The sequence below is a fragment of the Mus musculus genome, chromosome Y (genome assembly GCF_000001635.26).
Source record: "Mus musculus strain C57BL/6J chromosome Y, GRCm38.p6 C57BL/6J".
NCBI classification, from domain to species: Eukaryota; Metazoa; Chordata; class Mammalia; order Rodentia; family Muridae; genus Mus; species Mus musculus.
This window is the reverse complement of record NC_000087.7, coordinates 46,475,598-46,496,801: the sequence shown is the minus strand read 5'-3', so window position 1 is coordinate 46,496,801 and position 21,204 is coordinate 46,475,598. Positions and strand designations below refer to the sequence as shown.

Genomic DNA, 21,204 nt, shown 5'->3' with positions numbered 1-21,204 from the left:
TTTTTAATGAATTCCTGGCAGGCAGCAGCAGCTAAAAGAAGGTTTTAATCTGTTGGCTCCACTAACTGACTTCCAATTTAATCACTCCTCACATCCCCAAGCCCCAAGAAGACTTCCAGGGTCTCCAATTCCCTGGCCTTCCTACTTTCTGTTAGGAGATAATTCTGTTCAAACTCCTGCCCTTAGCGAAGTTCTCTGTTTTTCTCAGCAGAGACCTAAGTGGGAAAAGTTGATTGTGAGCCTGGAAGCAGTACCTTCCTGAGTCCTGTGAGGGTCACCTCCTCTCCTTACTCCTAAAGTAACACCTCCACCCCTCCACATTTTTCCCCACACAGGCCCCCAGCTCAAACAGGATTAATCATCTTTCAACAGACAATTGACTACCTCTACTGAGACTTCTCCCTACCACGCTTCCTCAAGAACCTTGCTTCCACAAGAACTCGGCTTGATGACTACCACAAAGCATACTGGGTAACAGGGTTTGGATAGCGGGAAAACAATCTCAGCCAAGGTCCTTGCTGATTGGCAGTGTTTGTACATGTGTACTAAGGGTGAGAAAGGCTCAATCAGTCGTCTGTCATTGAAGAGCAAAAAGGAGGTAGTATTTTAGCTGCCACTACTACCCAGAGGCTTTCCATTTTCCAAGTTTACAATACTAACTTGAAAGCTAAAATAAAACGGACCCCAAACAAGACTCTCCTACTTTGTTTCAGATGAAGGTGCTGTTGTTTGTAATTTTCAATTGTTTTATTTATTTAAGTAATTTGTTTTTGCATGTTTGTATTTATAAACATGCATGTGTGGTGCACATAGAAACTAGAAGAGAATTCCAAAACCCATGGATATAGAATTAAAAATGGTTTTGAGCCATTGTGTGGGTCCTAGGAACTAAAACTTGGTTCTGTCCAAGAACAACAAGTGCTCTTAATTTCTAAGCCATCTTTCCATACCTGTCCTTTGTGTCTTTTAAGGTGTGCTGATCATTTTTCTTGAAACATGTTTATTTGTACTATACAGTGGAGATTATAAAATTATAACACTTTCTTAATATTGACAATTTCCTCAAAGAGAAAAAACAAAAAGACAAAAACCATCATTTTAATGGATTGTGTAAATCACATAAAGAGTATTGTAAAAACCTGATGCATATACATTTCAGTATAAGTATGCATAAGAAGGCGGCAAATAGACATTTGCTGCATTCTCAATCACATTCCAACTTCCTTTTTTTTTTTTTTTTTTTCAAGGCAGGGTTGTAGTCCTGGACCTCACCCTGGTTACCAACTGCTGGGAATAAGGCATGAACCACCTCTGACTGCCCAAACTTAAATCTTGAGACAGGTTCTCTCTAATTGTGCAGCTCACCAATGCCACTAGCCTGGCTAGCCAGCAAGCTGTCTTCACCTACTTTTCACTGGGTTGCAGCCTGCATTTTTAAAGCTGATTTAAGACCCCCTCCTTAATTTATATACTTTCAAGGAAAGCACATTACCAAAACAGCTATCTCTCTAGCCCCTCTGAGAGGTTTGTTCTCTTGTGGTAGCCACTGTATTTTTTTTCTTCTCTAATCATGCCTAAGTTTAGGCTCCTAAAATGCTTATTGCTGGTTTTGCTTGTTTCCTTACAAGAGCAAACTCGGTTTCTTGCTCATTTTACAATTTGCAGTTAATTTGGCAAACTAGACAACCTAACATTTCATTTGCAAGACTTATAACTGTCTTTTGTTTGTTTGGTAGGATTTTTTTTAATTTGGTGCATTTGTTGGTTTGTTTGGGGTTTTGTTGTTATTGTTTTGTTTTGTTTTTTTTGTTTGTTTGTTTGTTTGTTTTTGCCACTGAAGATGAAACTCATCACATTTAAATGGTGATTTACCACTGAGCTACATCTTCAGCTAATCTTGCATTCTGAATGTTTGCTGAGAAGTTATCTCATATGTGTTTTAAAGGAAACTACAATTACTGTGAACCCTAAAAGTGTCCCCTTTTGCTATACAGTCTAGAAATCTGATGCCCTCTTCTGACCTCTTTAAAAAACAGGCAAATACCTCCAAAAACACATACCTTCAGATTTATCCAACATACTGTCTACTTCATCTCTGTGAAGAAAGGAAAATAAAAAATTAATGCAAGAAATATAGTGGACTGGTAGGACATTTTTCTTACCCACACAAAACTTTAAAAAGAACCTTCTTTTAATTATTTATAATAAATATATAATGTTTGGTTAGGGACAAATGTAACATATATATATATATATATATATATATATAATACATGGTGGAGTATCAAAGTGATCTTGTATCCTTTACTTTTACCAATTCATACATTAACACCCACAGTAGTTTATTCATTACTTTCCCACTCTTGCTGAGACCCTTCTTCTTTCCAGTTGGTCCCCCTCTTATTTTCATGATTTTTCTTCTTTTCTTTGTGTGTATATCTTGGAAGATCTCAGGCAGGTGGTCATATTGTACTAGTTGCTATGTGTTTGTTATCACAAGGTCTGAAGGACCTCAAGCTGGGCTTGAACTCAACATATAGCAGTGTCAGATTTGTATTGCTATCTTACTGAATCTACTTCTCCAGTGAAGGGAATACAAACACTACTTATGAAGTAATCTATTGAGCTGGCAAAAATATTGAAAATGTTACCCCATATCTTCATCTGCTTCTGCTTGAGGCGATATATTCTCATTTTTATCAAATGCTGGGCTCTTTACTGTATTAACAATAGAAAACAGTAACATTTGAAAGGATTCTATATAAGTAATAGTTAATAAAGTACTATCGATTTGAATTTCTCTGGAAAAACTCTCCATGTGAATTTTTGGAAAAGATTTTAGAAAGGAAATATTTACACCAAGAAAATCCAGGACACAAGGAGATGACAAAACTTAAGGATAATAGGTATCAATGACAAGTAAGTTTTTCAAATTTAGGGACAGTGAATATATTCAACAAAATTATAGAAGAAAATTTCCCTAACCTATAGAAAGAGTTGCCTATGAATATACAAGTAGCGTACAAAATTCCAAATAGTTTGGACCACAAGAGAAATTTCTTCCATCATATAGAAATCAAAACTCCAAATGCATAAAAAAGAAAGAAAGAAAGAAAGAAAGAAAGAAAGAAAGAAAGAAAGAAAGAAAGAAAGAAAGAAAGAAAGAAAGAAAGAAAGAAAAGAAAAAGAAGAATATTAAAAGCTCTAAGGGAAAATGGTCAAGTGACTTATAAAGGAAATCCTATCAAAACTATACCTAACTTATCCCCAGAGATTATGAAAGCCATAATATCCAGGGCAGATGTCATACAGACCCTAAGGGAAAAGAAATGCCAGACAAGGCTACTAGACGCATCAAAAAATTTTACAATAGATTGAGAAAACAAGGTATTCTGTGAAAAAAACGATATCTACACAATATGCTCGAACAAATCAAGCCCATCAAGGGGGTAATAATGGGAAAACTCCAATATAAGGAGGGAAATTACACTCTAGAAAAACCAAGAAATTGATCTTGAAGCAAACCTAAAAGAAGAAAGCTACATGAATCACATTCCAACTCTAACAACAAAAATAACAGGAAGGAACAACTACTTTTCCTTAATATCTCATAATATCAGCGGACACAATTCACCAATAAAAAGACATAGAATAACAGACAGGATGTGTAAGCAAGACCAAGCATACTAGAAACAAATCTCAGGGACAAATACAGATATTACCTTAGAGTAAAAGGCTGGAAAACAATTATCCAAGCAAATGTTCCAAAGAAACAAGTTGGAGTAGCCATTCTAATATCAAATAAATTCGACTTTCAACCCAAAGTTATCAAAAAAAAAAAAAGAGGAGGGACACTTCATATTCATCAATGTTAAAATTTACCAAGATGAATTCCCAATTCTGAACATTTATACGCCAAATGCAATGTCATCCACACTCATAAAAGAAATTTAGTAAAGCTCAAAAACACACATTGCACCCGAAACAATATTAGCTCAACACCCCTCCCTCATCAATGGAAAGTCCCTGGGAACAAAAATTAAAAAGAGACACAGTTAAAATAACAGCAGTTATGAAACAAATACATGAGTTGATATCTATAAAAAATTTATTCGAATAGAAAAGGATATCCCTTTTTCTCAGCCCCTCATGATGCGTTCTCCAAAATTGACCATATAATCAGTCACAAAACTTGTCTCAACAGATATAAAAATATCGAAATAATCCTATGCATCCTATGAGATCACTAAGGACTAAGGCTGATCTGAAATAGAAATATAAGTAATTAAAAACACACATAAACATAGAAGGTGAACAAAAATATAGTCAGTGATAACTCAGACAAGGAAGAAAAATGAGATAAATTTAAGACTTTTTAGATTTTAATGAAAATGAAGCTACAACATACCAAAAGTTATGGGACACAATGGAAGCAGTTCTAAGAGGGAAACTCATACCTCTGAATGCCTCTGAATCGAAATTGGAAAGAGGATACTGGAGTAGGTTGACAGCACACCTAAAAACTCTAGAACAAAAGGGAGCAAATTCACTCAAGATGTCTTTAAGGCAGGACAAATATCAATCTCATGGTTGAAATCAACCAAGTGCAAACAAAGGAATTACATAAAAAAATCAAACAAGCTAGGAGCTGGTTCTTTGAGAAAATCAACAAGAATTATAAACCATTAGATAGACTAAGTACAGGGCACAGGGACAGTATTTAAATTAACAAAACCAGAATTGAAAAGGGAGACATAACAACAGAAACTTAGGAAAGTCAAAGAATAATCAGATCCTACTAAACAAGTCTATACTCAACAAAAATGGAAAATGAGGAAAACAAATGGACACGTATCTAGACAGATATCAGGTACCAAATATAAATCAGGATCAGAGAAATTCTGTATTACTTCCATAACTCCTAAAGAAATAGAAGCAGTCATTAATAATCTCCCAACCAAAAAAAGCCCAGGATCTGATGAACCATCAGAGTTCAATAAGATCTTCATGTGATAGACCCTGACTTAGATTGTTTCTCACTTGAAGGTAAAGCCTCTGGACATTCCCCAAGCTTATTTTCCCTGATCTCTAAAAATGCAGCCAGAAAGAAGTTCTTTGTTGTCTATAGTGAGCAAACAGACTTTTCATTTCTTATCCTTACAGCCAGAGATATGGTAATTGTAATTTTACCAAGGACATCCAGCAGAAAATAACACTCCTCTCAACTCTTCCCATACCTTCCCAAATCTCCTCCCAACCCACCTAAACCCTCCCAACTCTTCCCAACTTCTCCCATCTCTCCTCCCAACTCATCTCAGTTCCTCAGCTAGCTGTTAAAAGCCCCCCACTGTCACCATTCAGGGTCAAAATCCCTTACCCTGCACAGTGTTAAAAATGTCCTCAGTTAGCTGATAATAAATCCTCTTGCATTTTGCATCAAGTGTGGTTTTCTCTGGAGTTATTGGTGTCCTGGACAGTTCATCCAGGGACTTGAGTGGAGGCCAAACTTTGGGGTTCTTACATATGGGGGCTCGTTTGCCTGGATTTGTGGCCTATCCCATTTCTCAGAGATGCCACTTGCCGGTAGGATCCTGTCTTTGTCTATGTTTTTGTCTGCCGGCAGTGTTTGAATTCAGAATTCATGGTTTACAATCTTTCTATTCTGTATGGAGGGGAGGGTTACTGACAGGCATGTCAGGAGTAATCGCACACTATACTGGGAGACATCCCTGGAGGTCTGAGGGAGCTCCAGGGATGCCTGGACATCTCCCATCAGGGTGCCAAGTAAGTGTGTGCTCACTTGGCCATCTTTTAATGTTCCTGGGTACCAAGTGAGAGTGTGTTTACTGTTTCTGTTACTGGGTGCCAAGTGAGAATTTGCTAACTCGGCCATGTGTTTCCGTTACTGTATATATTGTTTGTCTCCCTGTATGTGACTATGCAGTTTGGATAGACTATTAGCACTCCCCTTAGATTGACTCATGAGCATCAAACTGAAATTATGACTAGGACTCACAATCTCTTTGTAGATGTCAAAAAGAGATTTTGGAGAACTTTCTGCTCTACAAAATTGCCACCTGTTGATGTTAGTTGACCACCAGAGAGCACCTGGTTGAAACCTTGAGTACAGAAGAACAAGCTGGGCTCCCTAGTCCTAGCTTTCTGCCACTAAGTGGAAAAAAAAAACAAAACGAAGATGTAAATGGCGGGGGGAAGGGAGGAATGCAACCCTTGGCTCCTCTTGAGATATTTCCAGAGATGTAATAACCTCCAGAATGGCGTGATACTCCACCCTCATATCCCCAACCGGTCCCTTCCCAGATATCTCAAAAGGGTACTGCTGGAAACATGGGGGCGTGACCAGCTTCTGGAAACCAAGACAAATGAGCTCAGAGCCTATTGAGACCAGACTCAACAATCGCGCTGGCTTTAAGTACTTATGGCCCTACTCCAGCAGACCATGGAAATGCAGCTCCTTCAGTATTGGCCTTTTTCCTCCTCTGATCTCTACAATTGGAAGGCAAAACATGCCCCCTTCTCTGAAAACACCTCTAGCCTTACTAATCTAATGGAATCTCTCATGTTCTCTTATCAGTCCACTTGGGATGACTGTCAATAGCTATTGCAGTTTAATTTTACCACAGAGGAGAAGGAAAGGATTCTGCTTGAGACAAGAAATATGTGCTGGGAGCCAATGAATGGCTGACACAACTTCCAAATGAAATAGATGCAGGCTTCCCTCTGAATGGTCCTGACTGTGACCCTAACAGGCCTGAAGGTAGCAAGCAGTTGACACATTTACACAGGGGTAGGGTAGCAGGAAAGGGAGGAGCTAACAGGCACCCAAGCAATTTGGTCAAGGTAAGAGGGATCCTAAAGGGGAAAAGGAGCCCCCAGCAGTGATTTTAGAATGCCTCTTAGAATCATACAAGCATTACGCTCCCTTTGACACTATGTCAGAGAGCCAGCAGGCAGCAGTGGCCATGACTTTCATTTGGGCATTCTGCTTCTGACATTAGGCGAAGGTTACAGCATCTAGAGAATCTGCAAACATTATCTTTTCAAGATCTGTTTAAGGAGGCAGAGAAAGTGTACCATAAGAGAGAGACTAAAAAAGAAAAAGGAGAAAGAGAAGAGAGAGTAGCTGAGTCAAGAGAAAGTAGACCAGATGGAAGGCAGGATAGAAATTTAATTAGGATTTTGGATACATTAGCAGTTGATAACGAAGTTTATAGAAAAGATGGAGGGAATAGGCAGACAGGGTAACTGGGCAACACAGGGCCAAAAAGACCTCAGAACTCCATAGGACCTTCACACCACCTGTAGATAAGGACCAATGTGGGTACTGTAAAGAAAAGGGACACTGGGCAAGAGACTGCCCCAAGAAAGAGACAGATACCAGACCACCTAAGTCCTTATCCCAGAGGATGATGACTAGTGGATATGGGGAACAGACACCCTACGTGAGACTAGGGTAACCCTAACTGTGGAAGAGACCCCCATGGCTTCCCTTCATGATATCAGAGCAGAGTTTTCAGTCCTGACAGAGCCACTGGAGAAATTGAGGAACCAGCAATCCTTAGTAATCGGGGCTACTGGTCAGAAACCATACTCTTGGACCACTGATAAGAAAGTTAATCTATGAATAAGCCAAGTAACTCATTCCTCCCTCATCATTCCTCAAGCTCCACCCCATTATTGTGGAGAGACATACTAGCATATTTAAAATCCCAAATAAGCTGCTCTTTGCAAGGAACTTCAATCCCTTGGCAAGCCTCTGTCTCTATAAATTTAACATCAAAATTGGAAGAAGTATATAGATTACATGAGCCTCAAGCCCCATCAAGAAAAGTACTAGAATAAACCTAGTTAGAGAGATATCCAACAGCCTGGGCAAAGACTGGGGGTATAATTGAGGCAAAAATGGTGCCCCCCATCATTGTGAGATTGAGAACTGGTGTGATTCCTTTCAGGGTACAACAATACACCATGAGCAAAGAGGCCGGAGAGGGCATCAGACCTCACCTTCAAAGGCTCTTAGAACTAGGCGTGTTTGGTCCTTTGTCAGTCTTCCTGGAATACTCTGTTGCTACCAGTTAAAAAGCAAGGCTTTGCCACCTGGCACTCACTAATAATCCCTTCTTACTAAAGAGACTGGGACTTTCTCATGGACCCCATATATGGGGAGGCCTTTAAAAAGATTAAAAAATCGTGCTTAGTGCCTCAGCCCTAGTCCTGACAGATGTGACATGGCCATTCACTCTCTATTTAGATAAAAGAGCAGAAATAGTGAGATAGGTCCTGACCTAAGCTCTGGGGACATAGACAAGACTTGTAGTCTACTTGTAAAAAAAAAAAAAAAAAAAAAAAAAAAAAAAGACCAAGTGGCCAGTGGATGGCATTCTTGCTTAAAAGCTACCACTGCTGTGCCAGTACTTCTCAAAGATGCTGACAAACTGACTCTAGGTCAAGGAACTATAGAAGTAAACCCCCTCTGCCCCCATGCCTTAGAAAGCATTGTTAGACAGCTGTCAGATTGCTGGATGACTAATGCTCACAGGACCCATTATCAGAGTCTCTTACTGACTGAGAGAGTGTAGAGAGAGTGTAGTTTTCACCCCTGCTATCCCTAATCCTTCCACCTTGCTGCCTGAAGCTGACAACTCCCTACCAGTGAAGGAGTATAAACATCCTGGCAGAAGAAATCAAAACTAAGAAAGAAGTCACTGACCAGCCATGGCCAGGCTGCCCCAATTGGTACACAGATAGTATCAGCTTTTTGATTGAAAGTAAAAGAAAAGTGGTGCCAGCAGTGGTCAACGGAAAAGAAACCATCCGTGCCAGCAGCTTTTCTGAAGGAATGACTGTCCAGAGAGAAGAGCTAATCACACTCATCCAAGCCTTGCAGCTGGCAATAGACTAGAACATCAATATCTAAACAGACAGCAGGTATGCCTTTGCCACCACTCACATGCATCTTTATCTTTCTTTATCTTTATCTTTATCTTTATCTTTATCTTTATCTTTATCTTTATCTTTATCTTTATCTTTATCTTTATCTTTATCTTTATCTTTATCTTTATCTTTCTTTATCTTTTTATCTTTAGAAAAAGGGTGCTACTCACATCTACTGGGGAAGATATTAAAAATAAAAAAGAAACCAAGAGACTGTAAGAAGCCATACACTTTGCAAAAAAACTTGTCATCATACATTGCAATAGTCACCACAAAGTCCATGAGGCCCTAGTGAAGGGAAATCTGATGCCTGACCTGGCTGCCCTAAGAGAAAAAAATAAAGAATGTCAAGACCATTATAATCTCAAAGATGCAGGCTTTGATTATACTCCAGAAGATCAGGAATTAACAGGCAAAATACCTGATATATGTGTGCATACTACCCAGGGAGTCGCTAAGACCCAAGATGGTTGCTCTGTCCTGCCCAGAAGAGAAAGGTAATCTACAGCACCAATCTACACCACCTCATGCCCTTGGAAAATCAGAAGGTCAAAAAAATGTTAAGAGCTCAAATTGCTATATTATAAGATTGCCAGATGTTGCCCATGAGATTGTTAATGAATGCAAAGCATGTGCCCTCACCATTGCTGGGCACCACAAGAACACCCCCCAGAAAGTGGATAAGAGTTGACTGACCAAGAGCATACAGAAAAGTAGATTTTACTGAAGTTAAACCAGCCAAGTACAGTAATAAACATCTATTTGTTTTTTGTAAACACCTTTTCAGGCTTGGTAGCAGCCTTCCCCACTAAGAACAAGAACACCTTTGCCATGGCAAAGAAGATATTAGAGGAAAATTTCCTAAGATTTGGCATCCCTAAGGTACTTTCGTCAGCCAATGGCCCCTCCTTCATTGCCCAGGTAAGACAAGGGTTAGCCAGACAATGGGGGATCCATTGGAAGATACATTGTTCTTATATATGCCAGACTTCAGGACAGGTAGAGTGGATGAATAGAGCATTAAAAGAAACCTTGACTAAATTGGTTTTAGAGACCTGCAAAAAAGATTATGCAGCTCTTTTTCCCTTCACCTTGTTCTGAGTATGGAACACCACAGGGAAATTTAAACTTACACCATTCGAACTCCACAACTGGGGACCCCCCCTTTAACAGAAGCAGGTGGAATGTTTGACCCTCATGTTTCTTTTTCAGAACTCCCACTAGCTCACTTGAAGGACCTACAACTGGTCAGAAAAGATGCCTTGGAAATGTTGAAACACAATAAAAAACTAAAACAAAAATACAAAAACAAAAAACATACGAACCAGAAACCATCTTGGTGCCACATAAATTTCAAACAGGAGTACCTGTCCTGGTCTGGACCCACCATTCTGGCAAACTTGAACTCAGATCAAAAGGACTCTCCCTGATGCTTCTCACAAGCCCTGCTGCCACACCTCCAGCATGTGCCCGGTTCTGGCATCCAGCCTGCCATGGCCCTCTGGCCTGGCACTGCTCACACACAGTGGGCACTGCACAGGAACCTCCCTCCCTCCCTCCTCCCACTGGCAAGAGGCTCTTTTGTCTCATTCAAGGGGCTTCTGAGGTTCTCAATCTTACATATCCTAAAGCTGTGACCTCATGTTGGCTTTGTTTGGCAGCTGGGCCAGAGGTTTAATTTTCTAACTTATAAGATCAGAACTATGTACTAGAAGGAGTGGGAAATGTTGAGACCCCAACTCAGAGTGTTTCTCCCTGGAAGGTAAAGCACCTGAACATTCTCCAAGATTGTTTTCCCTGATTTATAAAAATACAGCCAGAAAGAGACTCCATGTTCTCTACAGCCACCAAAAAGCCTTTTGGTTTCTGAGCCATACAGCTAGAGATTCAAAAATTGGAGTTTTGCCAAGGACATCCGGGCAGAGAAGAACACTCCTCCCAACTCTTCCCAACTCCTCCAAACTCTCCTCCCAAATCATCCCAATTCCTCAGCTAGTTAATAAAAACCCTCTTCTGTCACATCTCAGAGTCATACGCCCCTGCCCTGCACAGTGGAAGGAGTTTGTCCTTAGCTAGCTGATAATAAAACCTCTTGCAGTTTGCATCAGGTGTGGATTTCTCTCAAGTCATTGGGGTGCTGGCCACCTCATCCCGGGACTTTACTGCACTTGAGAGGAGGTCCATCTTCGGGGTCTTACACATGGAGACCTAATACCAAAACTCTTCAAACTATTATGCAAAATCAAAAGAGAAGGAACACTATTGAATTTGTTCTATGAAGCCAGATTACAATTATATTCAAATCATACAAAAACTCAATGAAGAAAGGAAACTTCAGACCATTTTCCCTTATGAATATCGAAGCAAAAATACTCAATAAAATCACTGCAAACCAAATAAAAGAATACATCAAAACGATCATCCATCATGGTCAAGTAGGCTTCATCCCTGTAATGCAGGGATGGTTTAATATATGGAAATCTGTCAACTTAATCCACTATAGAAACAAACTCAAAGACGAAAACAACATGATCACCTCATTAGATGCTGAGAAAGCATTTGACAAACTACAACACCCATTCATAATAAAAGTCCAGGATAAATCAGGAATTCAAGGCCCATACCTAAATATAAAAAAAAAAAAATAGCAAACCAGTAGGAAACATTAAACTAAATGAAACAATCCCATTAAAGTCAGGGACGAGACAAGACTGCCCTCTTTCTTCATACCTATTCAATATAGTAGTTGAAGTCCTAACCAGAGCAATTAGACAACAAAAGGAAAACAAATGAATACAAATTGGAAAGGAAGAAGTCAAAATATCACTATTTCCAGAATATATGATAGCATGTATCAGTGACCCAAAAATGCACCAGAGAAATTATAAACCTTATATATGACTTCAGTGCAGTAGGTGAATATAAAATTAACTCAAACATATCAGTGGCCTTTCTCTACTCAAAGGAAAAAGAGGATGAGAAAGAAATTAGGGAAAAATCACCCTTCACAATACTCACAAATAATATAAAATAGCTTGGTGTGACTCTAACTTAGAAAGTGAAAGATATATATGATAAAAACTTCATGTCTCTGAAGAAAGAAATGAAACAAGATCTCAGAACATGGAAAGAACTCCCATGCTCATGGATTGGAAGGATTAATATAGTAAGAATGGCTGTTCTGCCAAAAGTAGTTTATAGATTCAATACAATCCCCATCAAAATTCCAACTCAATTCTTTTCTGAGTTAGAAAGGGCAATTTACAAATTCTCCTGGAATTTGAAAACAAACAAACAAACAAACAAACAAAAAAAGAAAATCAAAAAAAAAAAAAAAAAAAAAAAACCTAGTATAGGAACAACTATTCCCAACAATAAAAGAACCTCTTGTGGAATCACCATGCCTGACCTCAAGCTGCACTACAAAACAATTGTGATAAAAACTACATGGTACAGGTATAGTGGTAGACAGGTAGATAAATGAAATAGAACTGAAGTCAGAGAAATAAACCCACACACATATAGTCACTTGATCTTTGACAAAGGAGCTAAAACCATCTAGTGGAAAGGAGACAGCATTTTCAACAAATGGTGTTGGTTCAATTGGCAGTTAGCATGTAGTAGAATGTAAATTGATCTATTCTCATCCCCTGTGCAATGCTCAAGTCTAAGTCGATCAAGGGACTGCACATAAAACCAGAGACACTGAAACTTATAGAGGAGAAAGTGGGGAATAGCCTGGAATACATGGGCAAAGGGGGAATATTCTTAAAAAAAATACCACCAATGTCTTGTGCTATAAGATTAAAATGGACAAATGGGACCTCATAAAATTGATAAGGTTATACCTAGAAGTTCAAACTTGTAATAAGGAAACATGCTTCACTTTGTCCATAGCAGCCTTATGTATAATAACAAGAAGCTGAAATGAACACAGATGACTCTCTTTAGAGGAATGTATATAGAAAATATGGTACATTTACTTAATGAATTACTACTCAGCAATTAAAAACAATGAATTCATGAAATTTTTAAAGAAATGGATGGATCTGGATGATATCTTCCTAAGAGAGTTAACCCAATCACAAAAAACACACATGATATTCCCACATTGATGAGTGGATATTATCCCTGAAGCTCAGAATAACCAAGGTAAAATGTGAAAAACCCATGAAACTGAAGAAGGAAGACCAAAGTGTGGATATGCCGTTCCTTCTTAGAATGGGGAACAAAATAATCATGGAAGGAGTTATAGAGACAAAGATTGGAGCTGAGAATAAAAGAATACAGAGACTGCCTCACTTGGGGATCCATCCCATAAAAAACCACCAAATCCAGACACTACTGAAGATGCCAACAAGGGCTTGGGTGCAGGAGAATGATATAGTTGTCTCCTGAGAGGATCTGCTAATGCCTGACAAATAAAAAAGTGGATGTTCACAGACATCCTTTGGACTTAGCACAGGGTCCCCAATTATGGATCTGGAGAAAGTACCTAAGGAGCTTAAGGACTTTGCAGGCCCCTAGAAGAAAAACCAACATGAACTAACAAGTACCCCACAATTCCATGGGATTAAACCACCAATAAATGAAAACAAATAATGGGACATATGACTCCAGCTTCATATGTAGCAGAGGATGGACTAGTCAGGCATCAATGGGAGGAGAGACACTTGTTCCTGTAAAGATCCTATGCCCCAGTATGGGGGAATACCTGGGTTAGGAATTGGTAGATGGTGTGTTGGGGAGATGGGGGAGAGGGGAGAGGACAGGAGAATTTTTGGAGTGGAAACTAGAAACGGGGATAATATTTGAAATGTAAATAAGGAAAATATATAATAGAAAAAAAATGGAAATAATTTATTTGCAGGTTTTATGAAATAAATTCATGTTTGGCAAACATATTATACGAACAATGTTCACATCTTTTCTTGAGGCAAAATCAAGAAAGTTCTTCTCTCTCACATATGCTGATGTAGTTCCAAGAGTAGGTTTATGTGCTGCAAAACCTTGTATATAGGAATAGAGAGATATAGGTAAAATTAGAAATGAAGTATATGTAAACTCTTAACAAAGACTTCTTCCATTTCAGGTGACTAGGTAAAGTCTAATGAACTGCAGGACACAATTAATACTGGAAATGCTATACCTTCCGAAAGAGCCTCCTCTGAAACTTTTATATCATCGTCCTCATCATCAAAGTCCAAAAGTAATAAGTAACTTTCCTTTGGTATCACCTTCAATTTCTTAAGAGCCATTTTTCTCATAAGAACTCAGTAGTCTTCTTAGTTAAAAAAAAACAATAAAAATAAAAAGAAAAAAAAAGAACTTAGTTACCTGATTAAAAATTATCATTTAAATAATTAAAAATAACAAAAAATCAAAAAATTATTTTAGCTCAATGAAAGATCATTTCTTTTTTACTTAACATGTATATTTTTAATCAATTGCCTTTGAGAGAGTTCTGTGTACATATTCAATATGGTGATGCATATATATATACACTTACCCGTACCATTTCCTCCGTGTATCCCATTTATCATGTCCCTCTCCCTCACAACTTGTTTTAAAAACTTCTTTAACTCACTTCTTTAAAAACCTCCTTTAGAACCTAAGTTATCAATCTGCCATTTCTCAGTTTAAAAAGAGACAAAAACTGGCCAACCTTCAACATATGAGTCCTCCCCTCCTCCCAAAAAAATGATGAGCAACATCCTTTAACCGTTGAGGCATCTGAATTTTGGTCCTATCTCCCACAGAATATTTTTAAACAAAACATCAGCAATTCTGTTTAACAGTTTATCTCAGTCTAAGGTAAACTCACAGTTCTATCCAGAAAGATAAAGAACATGGTAACTATATTCATATCAAAAAGATCCACCACTAAGTCTACAAAAAAACATGAACTACCACCACCACCCACACAGAAAGACCTTATATTGGAGAAATTAGTGATTTGGAGAAGCCGAGGATTTCAAACATCTGAAGATTCTAAGTTCAAGGCCAGGCCAAGCAGGGCCAGCTGAAACTACAAAGATAGATCCCATCCTACAGAACCTAAACTGAGAGAAAAAGCTGAACTTGGTGGTGCAAGTCTTTAATCCCAATACATGGGAGACTGAGACAGAAAGATCTGTGGTCAGAATCCATCCCCAATGACTTATGAATCTCTTACAATATCTCCTCTTCTTCTTTTCATTCATCTTCCTATGCCATTCTACTGTCTGCAATGTTCATACAGTCTATACCAAAGGAACACACCATAGAGAAGACAATGAGGAGGGAGGAATCCTCAGTGTGTTTCTAAGGGATCCTGAACATCACACAGGACAATCGCCAAGGCATCTCACCAATGGCTCCCTGTTCCCTGACCCACAGTCCTGCAGCTGTTTCTCTGATCCTATCCCCAGGCCCCAAGCTTTTCTCTTCCAAGGGTTCCCAATTCTCTATGGCCCTGACCTGTTCGATCCTCTTCCATGAATACGGTCCTCCACCTTCCATTCACCCTCAGATTCCACAGAAAATGGTGATCAGAAGGCTTTTCCTCACATAGTGGCCTCCTGGGCCTGAGATTCCCCACCCTGTCACACCTCGATTAACTGTACAACCACCCTGATCAGGGCAGACTATCACTTACAGCTCATCTAAGAGGAGAACACCTTCCCAACCGCACCCTTCTGTGCTTAGCTCCTCAATGGCAAAAAAAAAAAAAAAAAAAAAACGTTGTCAGAGGCCAGACCCGGACAGAAGCCTCAGAGGATCCTTTGTGATGCCAGCTGGAGCAAACAGGTCTCACCAAAGGACTGTGCTGATTGGCTGAATACACCCTGCGCATGCGTTCATGGAATACCAAGTCCTTTGAAGGGAGATTTTAGAAGGTGGGAATAATCTACTGGCTTTAAGACAAATGATTTCCAGTTTGTTGGTTGACAAGTGCTTACAGACTTGAAAATCCAGAACAAATATGTAACATATGAAATAAGCAAATGGCTCTACTTAATTTCAGCTGTAGAGGCTCTTGTAAGCATTTTTGGTTTTTTATTTATTTATGTGCATAAACATTTAATAATGTGGACTTCTGCATGTACACATGCACAGCAGAAGAGTCTATGCTGCCCCTAAGAGTTTAGAAGGGAGCATTCAGATTTCCTACAACCTCTGGTACTCTCCTCTCTCTACTTTCCTAGTCCTCAGCTTGATAGAAGAGTGTGCTAGGCAGTGCAGGCCCTCTCACTCTCACCTATTTGCTTGGCCGCTCAGGCCCTCTCTCTCACTTAGGCGTTAGGCTGGGCAGGTCCTCTCTCTCTCTCTCTCTCTCTCTCTCTCTCTCTCTCTCTCTCTCTCTCTCTCTCTCTCCCTCTCTCCGTTTCTCTCTCCCTCTCTCTCTCTCTCTCTCTCTCCCTCCCTCCCTCCCTCCGTTTCTCTCTCTCTCCCTCTCTCTCTCTCTCTCTCTCTCTCTCTCTCTCTCTCTCTCTCTCTCTCTCTCTCTCTCTCTCTCTCTCTTAGGTGCTAGGCTTCACATGTTCTCTCTCTCTCTCTCTCTCTCTCTCTCTTATGTGCTAGGCTTCCCAGGACCTCCCTCTCACTTAGATGTTAGTCCTTGCAGGCCCTCTTTCTCACTTATGTGCTAGGCTGGGCAGGGCCTCTCTCTCACTTATATGCCAGGCTGCCCAGGTCCCCTCTCTCACTTATGTGCTAGGCTGAGCAGCCCCTCTCTCTCACTTATGCCTCTGTTACCTACAGAGGCCGCAAGAGAGCACTGTTTCTCTGAAACTGTGATTGTGCATATGTTATGAGCCACAATGTGGGTGCTTTGTGCCGGGTCCTCTGCATAGAATAGGTGCATTTCTTTTCTTTTTATTATTAATTATTATTATTATTATTATTATTATTATTATTATTATTATTATTATTATTATTATTGTTATTATTAAATTTCAAGACAGAGTTTCTCAGTGTAGCACTGTCTGTCCTGTAACTTACACCAGGCTGACTTTGAACTCAAAAATCCTTGTCTTCTGCCTCCCAAGTGCTGTGATTGAAGGCATGAACCACCAATGCCCAACCAACAGTTGCCCTTAACAGCTAGTTTTTCCATTTTTTCAACTAGTCTAGTGTGTATTTCATGTATCCAAGAGCATTCCGCCCATTTACTTCCAGTGTTTTCCTACTTGTGCATTAGATTTCCAAGGCTGGTTTGGTGGAAAGAAATGAAAGGAAGTAGTTAGACACTTTAATAATAATAATAATAATAATAATAATAATAATAATAATAATAATAATAATAAATAATAATTATAGAACCATTTTAATGTGTTTAAGTCTATCATTTTTAAAATGTATGAGTCCTCTTTTTATGGGTTCACCTTCATGAAAGAAGGGGACATCAGATCACTTTATATATGGTAGTAAGCCACCATGTTGTTGCTGGGAATTGAACTCAGGAACTGTAAAATAATAGCCCGTTCTCATAACTGCTGAGCAATCCCACCAGTTCTAGAAATATGTTTTGATTTAATTTTTATTTCATTATGATAAGAAAATGTACATAATTTCAATTTATCTGAATTTGTTAACATCTAAAAACATATTTTGAGTAAACAGACTTACATTACATTCTTCTTTTTATTTTGTACCCCAACTCCTCCAGCTGATGCCCACTCAAAACCTATCAAACCTTCCATTTTTTATCATGTTCCTTAATATTTATAAAATATTGTAACAATAAAAATGAATATTAAAAATGTTGTTTGATAGAAAACAACAATCAATTGAATAGTCTTATTTATATATTTGTCTGCAGCAATACTGAAAATACTTTTTTCTCATAAATTTTAAATAACTCCAAATATATTAACTGTATGATATATTAAAATAATATATCACTATTAGTTTTTTTGGTGAACATAAATAGTCTTTAGGTTTGTTTGTTGTTTGTTTGTTTGTTTTGTTTTGTTTTGTTTTTAGTAGATCTTAAAATTCTTGACTTACAGATTATGCTAACAGGACCCTGAAGTTGTCTTGTGTGAGGATAGTCCAGTGACTGGCAAATACAGAAGTGGATGCTCACAATCATCTATTGGATGGAACACAGGACTCCCAATGGAGGAGCTAGAGAAAGTTCCCTAAGAACTGAGATGGTTTGAAACCCTAAATAAGAACAACAATATTAACTAACCCATACCTCCAGAGCTCATGTCTCTAGTTGAATGTGTAGCAGGGGATGGCCTGGTAGGCCATCTGTGGGGGGAGAGGCCTATGGTTTTGTGAAGGTTATATGCCTCAGCTCAGGGTACTGCTAGGGCCTGGAGGTGGGAATAGGTATGTTGGGGATCAAGGAGAGGTAAGGGGGGAGGCGGGAGGGGACTTTTGGAATGTAAACAAAGAAAGTATATAATAATTGTAAAATTAAAAAAAAATCTTGGCTTACTGTGATACAAAAAAAAAGAAAAAAAGAAGAACAGTTTATGGACACTGGATTTCATTGTAATAAGGCTGTACTTGAATGTCCCTCACATCACCAAAGTATTTTACCTTCATAGTACTAAGGGTAGAGTTGACATATCTGCTGTGGCAAGGAATGAACTATAGGCATGATTTTTGGATACTAATTTCCTGCTATGTTCAAAGCTATTTGATTTGAGTGATTGTTGTCATTCTCAGGCCACAGGTAACAGGGTACATTCACTTAAGGAATGGGTGTTTATTAAGATGGTCTATCCATGAAGTCATTGATCAACTGTTTCAATGAAGAATTGTTCTGCTTGGAGAGTGTCACAGAAGTTAGTTGATGATAGTTTCATTGGATGTGATTTTTTTTCAAAAGCATTCATCTCAGAATAATAGTAACTTATAAAGTCCTCTTCAGAATTTATACAATAATAATAAATATCAAGCAAACCCTTTAGTCTCACTCTTTGCTGTTCTCTTATAAGCCACCTCCCAAATTAATTGTCTACATTTATTTTGGTTTATAAAGAGTTTTGAAAAATTTAAGCTGTTTTGAAAACCATAGTATAGTGTAAAAATATCAAATAAACAATCCTACTAATACAGACGCTGAGATAGGGGAAGCATGTTTTCAAGACCATTATGTGGCACACAGCAATACAGTGTTATGTACAAACAAGAAGAAAGACTATATGGATTATACAATATTGTACTTATTAATCCTATTTACCAAATTAGGAACAACATAATGAAAAACGGACAATTTCTAATTCCTCATATTTTTGAATTTCATTCAATTAGGTTATGATCATAATATTAATTTTCATATTAATAGATATTAAGGTAAAGTGATTGTTACTTTCTATTAGTTTTATTCTTAGAGGTGGAAGCATGTTTTTGTGGATTTGTTGTAAGATTACTTTCTTGTTTCTTCTATGGTGTAGTTTCACTCCTTGTGTTGTTGTTTTCCACCTATTATTCTTTGTAGGGCTGGATTTAAGGAAATATTATGTGTAAAATTGGCTTTGTCGTTGTATATATTGTTTTCTCCGTCTATGGTGATTGAGAGTTTTGTTAGGTATAGGAGCCTAGGCTGGCATTCATGTTCTCTAGAGGTGGAATAGATGCTGAGATTAATATCTTTTTTATGAAAATACATCCATGAGTTGAGAGAGGAGGACTTCCACTGGCCTTTGTACCCTAGTGCCATGTTCTAGGTGCTGCTAGTGAATGGGGAACTAAGTGACACCCCAGTGACAACAGAAACCACCTCTTTCAGAATCCAACCTAAGAATGTCAGGCAGAGTTTATTTTGGCTGACTCATGGTAACCAGATCTTATATGGAGAGGATGGGACTCATGTATCACTTCAGAAAATGCTTTTAAGTTTAGTCTTATATATTTTACAGAGAAGGAAAAGAGAGAAATAACTTCATGAAGGATAACACCCAAGAAAGCAAATGATCAAGGCAGCTTTATAGCAACACACAAATCTGCCCAACACTAGTGTTTACTAGTGGTTTGTTGGTGTTAAATAGCCATGGAGGCTACTGGACCATAGAGGGGCTGGAGAAAGTCAGATTGCTTTTTGTTATTGTTTTATTTTATTTTAACATTTCCCTTTTGAATTCAGGCAGTCTCATTTTAGATTTTTCCTGTTGCTAAGACCACTAGTGTTCTTTGGTACATTCAACCTTACTGATCTCCAGGCGACTAGACTTGTCAGGATCAGAGTGGAAACTGGATATTTTACAACCAATTATCTGGTCCACTTGCCTACCTCTGGTTATGCCAGTTTCTCCACCTAAATTCGTTACTGATAATTTCCTCACTATGCAGCCTGCCATGATTCACAGACAGGTACAACAACTGCTTCTGCCTCAGTATTAAATTCAAGTCCTTTCTCTTCTTCAGGAATGTTAATATTTGACGATATACAAATGCATTTATCTGAGGAAGAATGGGCTATGCTAACCCATTGAAGAAGACACTCTACAGTGTTGTAATGCTGGTCATCTACAAGCTAACCACCTGACTAGTTTAACTGGTTAACTATAACTCCTTTCCTTTGTGTATACATTGTGTAACCTGGACTGTAACGGTGAAAAATACACTCTGGGAGATATTACCTTTTGGGTTATAATTGATTTAGATTGCTTCTTCACTGTTGAATCAGGAATGGCTACAGAAAAAAAAATTTTCTATGTTATTTTTTGTTTTGGGGTTGTTTGTTTTCTTTGTTTTTTTAAGATACAATTTCTCTGCATAACCTTGGCTGTCCTCAAGATCAATCTGTACAACAGTTTTACCACAAACTCACCTGCCTTTGCCTCCCAAGTTCTGGGTTTAAAACATGCACCACCACCATCCAGCTCAGCGTGAAAGTTCTTAATTTTAGTGAGGATCAATTATTTCTCTTAGAATGAATATTTCTTCCATGAAATCTAGAACTCTTAACTCTCTTAATCATACATATACTCCAATTTTCCTAAATCTTTTAATTTGTTCTTACATGCCCTTGTGAATTATTTTACATACAGTATGAAGTTGAGATTGAGTTTGAGGCTGACTCTTTTACCTATTATGTGTCACTGCTCTCAGGTGAAACAAAACATACAGCACAAATTATATATATGCATAATTTTATAAAACTATGGTGTATGTATTATATATAATTTATTTTATATGTAATATATTTTATCATTTATAATATTTTGTTAAATAATATACTTTAAATATACTTTAAATATACTTTAAAGTGAATTACAGGGTGTGATCTAACAATAGCTGTCTACCAAC

The 21,204-nt window shown here is 38.2% G+C and overlaps 1 long non-coding RNA gene across 1 annotated transcript; it reads right to left on the bottom strand.

The window, feature by feature from the left end:
• Positions 1-2,695: 2,695 nt before the first annotated feature.
• Gm29647 lies at positions 2,696-15,621 on the bottom strand. The gene is made up of 3 exons (XR_882328.1): positions 15,593-15,621; positions 4,458-4,525; positions 2,696-2,718 (listed from the first exon to the last, which is right to left on the bottom strand). It is a non-coding gene; the product is annotated as a predicted gene 29647 (long non-coding RNA).
• Positions 15,622-21,204: the final 5,583 nt, after the last annotated feature.